General features: G+C 39.9%; 1 long non-coding RNA gene across 1 annotated transcript in view; it reads left to right on the forward strand.

Moving 5' to 3' along the window:
- Window positions 1-8,470, forward strand: part of LOC118730143 — a 29,620-nt gene extending 21,150 nt beyond the window's left edge. The window contains exon 4 of the long non-coding RNA XR_004991377.2: window positions 8,176-8,470. This is a non-coding gene — a long non-coding RNA (uncharacterized LOC118730143). The remainder of the gene's footprint in view (window positions 1-8,175) is intronic.
- The last annotated feature ends 4,489 nt before the right edge of the window (window positions 8,471-12,959 follow it).

Genomic DNA, 12,959 nt, shown 5'->3' on the forward strand with positions numbered 1-12,959 from the left:
TTTCAAACATTTATAAGATAAAACCAAAGCTTTTAATCATGGTATATTAGGATCCCCAAGGACCCAGCTACTCCCTACTTCTCCAACATCATTCCTACTATTCCTTACCTGACATTTAATTATTCCAAAATACAGCACTGGTTTATTCATAGCTTTTGCTATGCTGTATCACATCACCATGTCTTTGTTTATACTCTTCCCTGTATTTGGAATGATATTTTCTCTTCTCCTTCTCTCCCTTTTGTCTATTTGAATCCCATTCAAGATTGGCTTGGCTGCTGCCTCCTTGTGGGGTAAGCTATCCGTAACTCATACACACCCCAATTCAAAGATCATTTCATTCAAATTCTAGCCCAATTCAGGAAGTCTATCTAAGGCACCCAAGGCAGAAAGTCATCAAAGGAAGAGCTCATGACTACATGAAGCAACTGGCTTTCGTCTGTGTTCAGGGCCACATACACCAGTCAAAGCTACTTCTTATTTTGAGTCTATCGGTTCCTGTTTCATTAGCTTTTCTGTGGATGGTGGTTAAAATAGTACCTAAGTGAAGCTTCAAGATGAATGGAGAGTTAGTAGTTGGGAGCTCATTGAGGAATTTCCTTGGCAGGTCCTAGAGAGGTGATGTCTAACTTTGAACTTTCAGATCTTGGGGAGTGGAGGGGAGGTGAGAGTGGTAGAAATGTGGATGAGGAAGGACAGAGCTTACCAACAAACCATTGGTCATTTCCTTCTGGTTGTAATTTCTGAACTTCCTAACTTTTTATTTCTGAACCCCCTACCTGTGACTCACAGATGTTTCAAGAGACCTTCTGAATGCCTGTGAACTTCAACAAGGGGAAGGCTTGAGTAGAAGAATGATGTAGCCTGTGGTAAACCACACAAGGGTTAGACTTTGGCCACAGTGACTGCAGTTACTAAGATTCCAAAGGTTTCCTAGTGCTTTTTGGTAAGTTTCTCTTTTTACAAGGCTGAAAAATTGCATCTCTAACTAAATATATAGATGGAAGATATCTGGTATGGAGAAAAAGATAGTGTGTTCTGATTCTGGGACTCTACATTTATTGCCATTACTGGATGAGTAACATGATGAACATGAGTGTTCTTTCTCAGTAGGCCTAGTATTTCCAATTTTCAATAGGCTCTGCCTGTTTTGTGCATTTCAGAAGGCTCAGCATGGTGACTAAGTAAACACCTGGGCATTGTCAAGTCAGACATTTACATGAAACATAGATATGAATCAATGTTGTTTGTATCATAATATTAGAAATGAAAACAATAAAAATCATACTGCCTATTAAGAATCATTAAGTTATCTTACAGCCACTGTTACTCTACAAACAGAACATACAATTACTTTTTTTATATCTTGAGTATAGATCAGTTGTAAATAAAAACATGAGAACAGAGTGAAGCAAGAAAATTAGTTCCACTCAATTTTTTAAGTTTAAATTTTATTTTTTAAGACTTTATTTTTCTAAAGTGGTTTTAGATGGATAATAAAATTGATAGGGAGGTACAATGATTATCCATATATTCCCACCCCTACATATGCATAGCCTTCCCATTATCAATATCACTAACCAGAATGGTACATTTTTTACCGAGGATGAACCTACATTGACACATCTGATCACCAAATGTCCATACTTTACCTTAGGGTCCACTCTTGGTGGTGTATGCTCTATGAGTTTGGGCAAAGGTACAATGACATGTAACCACCATTGAAATATCATTAGGAGGCCGGGACTGGTTTGGCTCAATGGATAGAGCGTCGGCTTGGGGACTGAAGGGTCCTGGGTTCGATTCCGGTCAAGGGCATGTACCTTGGTTGCGGGCATATCCCCAGTGAGGGGTGTGCAAGAGGCAGCTGATCGATGACTCTCTCTCATCGATGTTTCTAACTCTCTATCTCTCTCCCTTCCTCTCTGTATAAAATCAATAAAATATATTTTAAAAAAATAAAAATAAAAAAAAATAAAAAAAAATAAAAAAGAAATATCATTAGGAGTATTTTCATGGTATGATAAAAAAAAAAATCCAAAGCCATTATATTTTTAAATATAATATATACCAAAACCACACTAATGAAAACAGTTGGAATAGTACTAAAATAGATAGACAGATGCATGGAGAAAGGTAGACAGTCCAGATATATGGGCCCAGGTGCAAACAAAGTAAGTTTAGATAAAAGGAGCATTCCAAATCAGTAGGGAAAACATTCAGTAAATGGTGTTGAGATAGGTAGTTATGAAATCATAAAGTACTAGAATAAAACAGTGAATTTTGTATAATCTTGTCATGGAGAAGGCTTTTTCTAAGTGTGACATAAAAGCCAGAAGTCATAGAGCAAACAATTATAAATATAATTATAGTTGACCTTTGAACAATATGAAGGTTAGGGACACAGTAAAAAATCTCTGTATAACCTTTGACTCCCCAAAAACTTAGTTGCTTTTTGGTTTTCCCTCATACAGAGGGAGCTGGGCTATAAGGCGGAAACCCAGGGGAGCGCTAAAGGAAGTCCCAGAGGTGCGCACATTGCACACAGAGAACAGGTGGTTGACTGTGCCGCTGGATTGCCCTGGCAGGAGGGAGACAGGGGCTCCAGACTGCTCTGAACTCCACTGCCAACTGAACTGAACCCTAGACTGTTTGATAGCAGGCGAAACTCAAGGGCATCTTTCTCTCAGAGATGCTTGCAACGAGTACTGAAGGACCCTGGGGAATACTGAGACTCAGGAGCCTCATAGGGCGTGGCTGATGGAAGCCAAGGCTGTAGGCTCCACCCAGAAACTCCGCCCCATCCAAGCTGAGCACAGAGACTTTTAAGGCTACCAACTCAGGGAAGCTGCGAAAATGCTGAGACAAGGAGACAAATCACAAATGAAAGAAATGGAGGAAAAGAAGCAACTGGATATAGAGTTCAAAACCACGCTTATAAGGTTTTTCAAGAATTTCTTAGAAAAGGTTGATAAGACCTATGAGGATATGAAAAGGAATCAACTAGAAATAATAAGGGATCAACAAGAAATAATAAGGGATCAACAAGAAATAATAAGGGATCAACAAGAAATAAAGACTACATTGGCTGAAATTAAAAATATTATACAGAGTCCTAAAAACAGAATGGAAGATCGCAAGAATCAAGTCAAAGATTTGGAACATAAAGAGCCAGAAGACACTCCTCCACAGAAGCAAAAAGGCAAGAGAATCCAGAAAGTTGAAGATAATGTAAGAAACCTCTGGGACAACTTCAAGCGAACCAACATCAGAATTATCGGGGTCCCAGAAGATGAGAGAGAGCAAGATATTGAAAACATTCTGAAAGAAATAGTGACAGAAAACTTCCCCCACCTGGTGAAAGAATTAGACTTACAAGTCCAGGAAGCACACAGAACTCCAAACAAAAGGAATCCAAAGAGGACCACACCAAGACAAATCATAATTAAAATTTCAAGAGCAAAAGACAAAGAGAGAATATTAAAAGAAGCAAGAGCAAAGAAGGTAGTTACCTATAAAGGAGCACCTATACGATTGTCAGCTGATTTCTCAACAGAAACTATGCAGGCCAGACGGGAATGGCAAGAAATATTCAAGGTGATGAATAGTAAGAACCTACAGCCAAAAATAATCTATCGATCAAAGCTATCACTCAGAATCGAAGGCCAGATAAAAAGCTTCACCAATAAAAAAAAGCTAAAGGAGTTCATCACCACCAAACCAGAATTATATGAATTGCTGAAGGGGGTTCTTTTGGAAGAGAAAGTAAATAAAGATAAAAACTATGAACAACAAATACGTAACTATCAACAAGTGAATCTAAAAACCAAGGGAATTAAAAAACCTGATGAATAATATTAACTGTTGAATATAATAGAATCAGAGGTATGGAAGGGGAGTGGACTGATGATTCTCAGGGAAAAGAGGAGTGGAGGGTGTGGGAAGAGACAGAACATAAACTGTGCACCTATGGATGAGGACAATGGGGGTGGGGAAAGGGCAGAGGGTGGGGTAGGAATCTGGTGGAGGGGGGGGGGAATGAGGAACTTTTGTAATAATATGAACAATAAAGGTTTATTTTTTAAAAAATTGTATTTATCCTTTGAATCAGACAGCTCCCTGGTTCAAAAGTTGGCTCTTCAGGAAAGACTTCCCCTAGATCCTCTCTATAATTTATATAGACCTTTGTCATCCCACCTAACACACTATCCTGCAGTTAAGTATTTAGAGAAGTATGCAAATGATTCCCCCATCAGTGTGTAAGCAGAGACCCTGTCTCATTCATCTTTGGGTGCCTAGTATATAGCACGAGACAGGGTCTCTGCTTACACACTGATGGGGGACTCATTTGCATACTTCTCTAAATACTTAACTGCAGGATAGAGTGTTAAATATCTTTGGGTGCCTAATGTATAGCACATTTCTAAAGAGAAGAAGCATTCAATCCATTTTATAAATGAGTGGATGCATAAAAAAATGAATCAACCATACTACAGCAGCAGGTTTTTTTTTATAGTATGACATTTCTTAATTGAGTGACAAATCTGGTAAAATTTGCATCCCTCTTGGATTTTATCTTATCTCTACCTCAGTTCCCACACAATGGACACTACTAAAGCATTATAGTGAGGTTCTTAAAACAGTTACTTGAGTGTTACTTACTGTGCAGTTGGTGCAGCCTTGTACAGGGGAAGGCTAACTTGAAAACACACCAAGTCACTAAGTATATATCATTTTTATCTTGACAGTGTACTTGTAAGCAGATGGCCGAGTTTTTCTTCCTTTACATGAACTGTGTTTTCTTTGGCAAATTGATTAATGAGAACATTACTCATTTGCCCTGCTGTATGACATGTCCAATAACATTGTCATTATGTTTCTGGGGTGTTGGGTAAAAATACCCAGGAATTTACTACCAATGGAGTGACCACCTGTTTGCTGGGAACGTTAAAGAGAGAATTCTGGGGAGACAGCTCCCTGGAAGAATGCTGAAGGGGGTCTGATTCCACCTCCCCACAACAAGCTGTCCTTCCAAACTTAGCCATCGCACCTGTGGAAACAAGGGAACAGCTGTGCTGGGTACCTTAGTTATTGGATGGCTGGGGACTGAGTTGCCCTGCAGGCACCTGGAGAAACTGTGGAAATAGTTCTTTTTTTAAATATATTTTATTGATTTTTTACAGAGAGGAAGGGAGAGGGAGAGTTGGAAACATCAATCAGCTGCCTCCTGCACACCGCTTACTGGGGATGTGCCCACAACTGAGGTACATGCCTTGACCGGAATTGAACCTGGGACCCTTCACTCTGCAGGTCGGCGCTCTATCCACTGAGTCAGACCAGTCAGGGCAGAAGTAGTTCTTCCCAAGTCTAAAGGAGGGCAGAGCCCTGGGAGCTATCAAGCCATGCATCAGTGGTACCAAGAGAAGGAGATCTTGATTTAGGGGTAGAATCAAGGGAGAAAAAAAGGCATGAATGAGATCAGGGATGGGAAGTAGGGAGGAAGTACAATTGGAGAAAAGAAAACTGAGCAAGTGTGGCTGGTACTACTTACCTCAGGGATTTTACAGTGTGTGTGGTGGGGGTTGGGGGTGGTAATCAGAAGGATGAGGGTTACCATGAAGAGGAGGTGCAATCTTTTTCTCTGGAAGCTATAACTGGGCAGGAAGCTGTAACTGTGTTTGGGCCTCACCTGCAGCAGCCAGAACACAACAGATCAACAGACAAGTTCCGTGCTGAGCGGGAAAGGTGGCTCTCTAAGGAAATCACCAGAAGGCCTGATGCTTTCCAAGAGAAAACAGGACAAAATACTTCCCCCTCTCCCCCTTCCCTGAGCCAGGACCTGCTGTCTGAAAACACAAAACAACCAAAAACAACCAAACCGGTTTGGCTCAGTGGTAGAGCGTCGGTCTGCAGACTGAAAGGTCCCAGGTTCGATTCCTGTCAAGGGCATGTACCTTGGTTGCGGGCACATCCCCAGCAAAAGGCAGCTGATTGATGATTCTTTCTCATCGATGTTTCTAACTCTCTCTCTTCCTCTCTGTAAAAAATCAATAAAATATATTTTAAAAACAAAAACAAAAACAAACAAACAAAAAACAAAACAAAAACACAGGGCACAACTTAAGAAAGCCATGGGAAGAGGGAAAGAGTGAAGAGTGGAGGAGCAGGTAAAGGCTGGTGACCAAGGTGCCGAATACTCCAGAAAAGATCCACATTTCTTGCAGAACCCCTAACTGCGTGTGCATCAGCCAGCACGAGGCCATCTTGAAATGGCACAAACACATCTCAAGCAGCTTATCTGAGCAAGGCAGCATTACTTAAGCTAAAAGGACTTCCTAGTCAACTTTAGAGAAATATCTAGTGGCCAGAGCTTAAATGTAAAGTCGGTCTATGAAGTGTTCAATGGGAAATATGGACTCCTGATAAAAGTGGAAGGAGGGTGTTGCTGCTTTTGTGTCTTGAATCTCACCAACCTGAGGGCAGCAGGAGAGTTGGGAGAGGCCGGAGCAACAAACTCTTAAAACTTTCGCTTTCCTATGATCATTATAAAATGAGTCCTGTAACAGACTAGCTAGCTGCATAAACTGTTTCCTTTAGGGGAAACAAGGATCTGATTTAAATAAGAAAAATGAGAGGAACAAAGAGCTTAGTATTTGTGTGGGAACTAATGTCTACGCCTACACAAAGTTCCTGTGGATCACGGTGGTTGCAAGCCCCATCAGTTCTAGTAGAAGGTCCCAGACAATGTCCGTCAGCACCAAGTCCAGAACAGAAATGGAAACAGAATAATTTTTTCACTTCAATTAACAAACAAGCAGAAGTGTGATTCTTCATCCACATACAACGGGAGGTGTCACTGAGGCAGCTCTGGGGGCTGTCCCTGGAAAGAGAGGTGTCCGCGTCAGAAATTTCACAGGCCACTCAGGACTTCACAGGTATGGGGAAAGACTTGTTAAAACAGTACGTTTCATCGTGGTTAGGGAAAGGCTGAGAAATGGCATGGTGTAATCTATAAAAAACAAACAGTGAGGGCAGAATCAGCCTGGACTTGCTTACAAAATAGGAATAAAAGGGTGTCCTTTAAAACCCATTTGAGATACCCTTAGAATTCACATAGCAGCAATGATTTGGACACGGTTATAAATGACAGAGACAGATATGCAAGTAATTATTTCTGTTCCCATATCTAACTTTTAACGATAATGTTAGAACAACCATGCTGTTCTACCAGAGACTGCTTGTTCGTAATTCAGGGTGAGGGAAACGTAGGTTTACAGTTGTGAGTACGCAAAACACAGAGTTTATTCTTGTATTATTATTTATTAATTATTGTATTATTTCCCATATGAACAACTTTTCCCCCACTCTATACTGTTAGTAGAATTGGTCAGCTTCCATGTAGCAATACCTTCATTCCTATGAGCTAATTTTCATGCAAACATTTTTTAGAAACTCTCCAGCCATATTACTACTACTAATATTATGTTTTATCACACAGAATATTAGGTACTGTACCTTTCCAGTAACACATTAACAAAGAAGACTGATGACATTTAACACCTTCAGACTTAAATGTTTCTGGAAACAATTCTATACATAACCAAAAAGATTTAAAGATATATCCTGAAATAAAAGTCTTCTTATGTAAATCTAAGGCCTTGAAAATATGCTTTAAAATAATTATTTTTTTATTATTGATTTCAGAGAGAATGGGGAGAGAGAGATAGAAACATCAAAGATGAGAGAGAATCATTGATCAGCTGCCTCCTGTACTCCCCCCACTGGGGATCAAGCCCAAAACCTGGCCATGTGCCCTAACTGGGAATTGAACCATGACCTCCTGGTTCATAGGTTAGCACTCAACCACTGAGCCACGCTGGCTGGGCAAGAATTCTTAACCTAACTATGTAAATGAGTAAAAAAAAAATAAAATGGAGTATGTGTTACCAAATAGAAAAATCAGAATATCATAATATTAAAAAGTAATGCCAGAAAGAAACGGTTGAAGGTATTTTCATCTGGCAATAGACAGCACCTAACAAGAGGCAGAAAATATTAACACTTAAATTCTCAAAAATATTATTTGTGTTTTAAAAAAAATATCTTTAGGATCATAAGTACATCTGATAAGGTCTCAATAGTAAATTTTAGGGTCTCCCCCCCCCCCCTGCTTAGAAATAGGGAAGATTGAAGCAAAATTTGAAGCAGTTAGGATTATTCACAATTGAAGAAATGGTTCCCCTGCTGCTTTCCTGAAGTGTACAGGTACCAAAACCACATGTCCTCCTGGACAACCTAGGATTATCCAGGCTTTTGCTTCTTAAAAATGCGAGCTCTGGAAGAGGAGCCCTGTCAGATTTTCATTCAACAAACAGTTCTGGTTTACCAACTCTTACATGGAAACAACCACCTCAGAAGTGAACTTTGATTAAAGAAAGCTGCTTTTATAAAGAGTTTTTTGAGCAATAAATGCAGGCTTTTTTTTTTTGTGTGTGTGTGTGTGTGTGTGTGTGTGTTTGTTTGTTTGTTTTTGGGGGGGGTTCTTGTATTTTTTTGTTTTGTTTTGCTTTGGTGTGTCTGTGTGTGGGTGTGTTTTACTTACTCTATGACATGTACCATGGTAAGTTTAAGCTTCTTCAGGTCTGAGTCAATAGAATAAGATGTGCTTGTTTAATGTGTTTCTATTGAGTAAATCCTCAGGAGAATTATGAAAGAAGGAACCTGGTCACTTGTTTCTTCATCTCCCCCCTACCTCCCCTGACCTCAACCCTACAGGTATCCAGTGTTGACTTGTTTCTCTTTAAATACTTAAAGTCCTACCACAGCAAACATATCTACTCAAATCTATCCCCTTTTTATAACACCTACCTTTTAAAGTCATAGAATTTTCTTCTTCTACACCTAAACCCCCTATTAAACTAATTGTTAGGTAACAAATAAAAGGGGGAGAAGGGACACATTCATACTAAAGCATAAATGACTGAGTGGTGCTTAGTAAGCTATCTTTTACAAAAGGGTAGTTCAGTTTTAAACAGTTGCCTACAGACCAAATAAGTAAATTTTCTACTAGTTCCTCAAATAAGGGCACACTTTATTCTTTTCTACTAAGAGAAGTAAAATATATGGCTTGGGAATAACAGCAGTATTTTAAGTGGGGATGATAGTTGGGACAACATTAAGAAAAGTTGTTGAGTTTAAGAAGGTTTCGGTATATGGGTGAAGGGGAAGAGGTAAGGCAAACTTTGAACATGGAAGGTTTTGGTTCCTGGAGCTTCATTTTCTCTTCCTTGTTTTTATGCTGATTGTGTCTCTTTTTCCTTCCTTCTCAACAGACCGTTTCAATCCTTCTTGGAATTATTTATTTATTTTGCTCCTGCTGACAAGCTGGAGGCTGAATTATGTGCTCAGTCTGAAAATGTTCCTTTAGGCTCTTGCCTCTGAACTTTCTAGCCAATGCAGAGTAAATAGGTACTGTGCTGTATGCAAATGTAGGCATATTTGTCTGAGTAGGCCAAAGGAGGGAAGGCATTTTGCAAAATGCCTTTAGAACAGAAACAAACTCTTGAGATGAAATATTTTTAAAGCCTCATGAAAAGAAACCAAACTCTTCGGGGACAAAAAGTACAGAGGAATACTTATCTATACAACAAACTGGGAGAAAAACCACACACGAAGCAAGACGTGACTAATACTTCAGCAGTGAGCTCACCTCAAGCATTTCATGAATTTCACATGACCCACCCACTTTTTCTCGGTACCTCTCCAGATTACCATATCAGCAGCAATAATACCCTGTTGTTCTGAGTGCCAGATTTACATATCAACGTGGCCATGGCATTCCTGAATGTAGAATATTGTATTGTTCCCCTTGTTTGTGGTTTCTATAAGGTTAATTTTTGTTCCCTTTACCCTCCTCACTTAATCTCATGCCACCCCCTACCTCTCTTCAATCAGAGGTTTGTTTTTTTCTATGAATAGTTTTCTCTTTTCTCATTTTCTGTGTCAAAATTTGAACCATCCACAAATTCACGGTACATGGTTGATTTTTAAATTTTTATTACTCAGCTATAGATGATCGGCTCTTTAAAAAGATTAGCCAGGGACAGAAAGTAAAGCTGGTCACTTCTAGGATGGCTGTGGGATACCTTCTTTCTCAAACATGGAAAGTTAAGATGGGTCAGAAGTTACGATGGTAGAGTTCATGGCCACCTTTGTTTCTTTCTTGGCAGGCTTTGTTTTTAATTATCTCTATTTCTAGTTTGGAGATGGGGGAAAATCTCCACGTCAGAAATGAGCCAAGCAACTTTCTTTTTTCTTTTTTTCTTTTCTTTTTTTTTTTTTTTTTTTTAGCAACTTTCATTTCCAATGAAAGTTTGGAAAGGGCTTAGATAATTTTTTAAATTCGTAGACTCTCATGTGTCAGATTTAATGGAAAACCAGCTGGAGCCTAAGAAACTATTTTAATGAGTTTCCTTTTTCTCTGATGTTTCCCCAGAGGCATGTGCCAAGCGGGCCCACGTGGCCTGGGGAGTAACATGATCGTCTTGGCTCTGTTTAGACACCTGTGCTCTTTTAGCCTAGTGGTGAGAAGAACAAGAGAGAGAGAGGGATGAGGGCATGGAAGGCAGGCAGACTTAGTGGGCGTGGGTGTGTGCCATGCTGCTGAGGAATGGCACAAGAAACTCCGCAGCAGCAGCAGAAGCCTGATGCGTCCTGGGCCAACAGTGCCTCTGTGTGGGGTGTCTGAGAGTGCATGAAATGTGTCTGTGAGTGTGCTGGGGAGGGAAAAGTGGGGGGAGGAGAAAATATGCATTTTTAAAAGGGATTGCATGCCTTGGAGGTTCTTTTTGAGAAGGCGATATAAGGGGGAAAGATTAAAAACCATGAATTTGTAAAGTATGCCTACGAGTCGGAGAGCATATTTTTCTTCTAAACTTCTTCCCACTCCTTAAAGGAAATTCATTTGCTGTGTTCACTTTTCCTTTTCTGGCAATCAGTCTGATGCTTGGATCTCCCTACCCACTTAACACAGAGGTATTAAACTTGATCTGTATTATTTTTCATCAGGTGCCTTGTTTAATGATTCTTCGCTGTTTCCTGTGTGTGTGAATTTCTCCTTCCTGGATTACAAAGTTCTTGAGGGTTTATACTTATGGAAGTTAACATTCATTCTTGTTCTCCCTCACCAATTTGTTACCAATCCTGGGCATTTCTCTGCAAATGTTGAACATATGACTACACAATACTTTTTCATAAGATTTTCTTCCAATTACAATGTCTTCTTTTTAAAAAAAAATATATTTTATTGATTTTTTACAGAGAGGAAGAGAAATAGAGAGTTAGAAATACCAATGAGAGAGAAACATCAATCAGCTGCCTCCTGCATACTCCACCCGACTGGGAATGTGCCCGCAACCAAGATACATGCCCTTGACTGGAATTGAACCTGAGACCCTTCAGTCCACAGGTCAACAATCTATCCACTAAGCCAAATTGGTTTCGACTATAATGTCTTCTTTTATGATGTGATTAAGTTTATTTTTATAAATTAAAAAAAATTAATAAAGTATTTCCACTCTTTCTAAAGTGTTTATATTTTTAAATTTTAATTCCTATTTTAATTGTGTAATGTATCATATGTACAGAAATACAAAGAGGATACCACAACATACATCCCAACTAACAGATTTAACATATTTGCTTCATCTCTTTAAAAGTTAAACATATAGCCAACCACCCAGAAACCTTTGAATCTCAGGCCCCCTTCCTCCCTAGAGAAAACCACTCTTCTGAAGCTGGTATATATACACGCTGCCCCTGCAAGTTTTTAGATTCCCACTGCTTGGTTCAAAGAACCTTAGGTACTGGCAATTGTGTCTGTGAGCTGCTCACACCCGGCCAAGCATGGGTAGTTAAGTTCCATTACCAAGGGCTGGGTGCATATTTTTTATTGAATTTCTTGGGGTGACATTGGTTAATAAAATGATATAGGTTTCAGGGGTACAATTCTATAATGTATCATCTGTATGTTGTATTGTGTGTTCACCACACCAAATCCAATCTTCTTCCATCACCATTTATCCCCCCAATGTCCTCTTCTACTTCACCTCATCCCCACTTTGCCTCTGTTAATCACCATACTGTTGTCCAGGTCTATTGAGGGTTAGTGTGTGTGTGTGTGTGTGTGTGTTTTGGCTTAATCCCTTCACCTTTTTCACCACCATCCCCCCAACAGCTGTCAGTCTGTTCTCTATGAGTCTGCTTCTATTTTATTGGTTAGTTTATTTTGTTCATTAGATTCCACGCATGAGTGAAATCATATGGTTACTGTTCTTGTCTTTCTGACTGACTTCACTGAGCATAATGCTCTCCGGGTCCATCCATGTGGGCGCATTTCTGTCGTGGGAAGGAGAAGTGGCAGAGAACTAACCCAGGAGAAAAACAGTTCCACTTTGACGAACAGGGCTTAACAGCAGCAAAGGCACAGGGAGGAGGCAAAGTGAGGGCAGGCTGGGCTCAGGATGAGGAGGCTGGGAGGTGGAAAGGGACTCTTGGAGGTGTTGAACAAGAGGTATTAGGTAAGGAAGAGGAAGAGAGCCTGCACTGACACCGACTTTTGCCCCCTTGATCCTCAGAGAGGATGTAGCTAGGCCCAACAGTCCCTAGCCTAGCATGCCAGACTCATTACCAACCTCATGACCTGCCCAGGCCGTATTGACTTGGAAGAGGTTGCCTTCTTCACAGCGCCTTTGGAGGACTGACTGTACAGATCAGACAGATATGACTCAACTTGCCTATTAGTACTTACTCTTACTCAATTTGGAGTTGCCAAATAAAACAGGAGACACCCAGTTAATTTTCATTTTCAGACAAAGAACAAATACTTTTTTTTTTAAGTAAGAATGTGTCTCAAATATTACATGGGACATACTTATACTACAAAAGGTATTATTCTGAAA

This window comes from Pipistrellus kuhlii, unplaced genomic scaffold (assembly GCF_014108245.1).
Source record: "Pipistrellus kuhlii isolate mPipKuh1 unplaced genomic scaffold, mPipKuh1.p scaffold_m20_p_3, whole genome shotgun sequence".
NCBI classification, from domain to species: Eukaryota; Metazoa; Chordata; class Mammalia; order Chiroptera; family Vespertilionidae; genus Pipistrellus; species Pipistrellus kuhlii.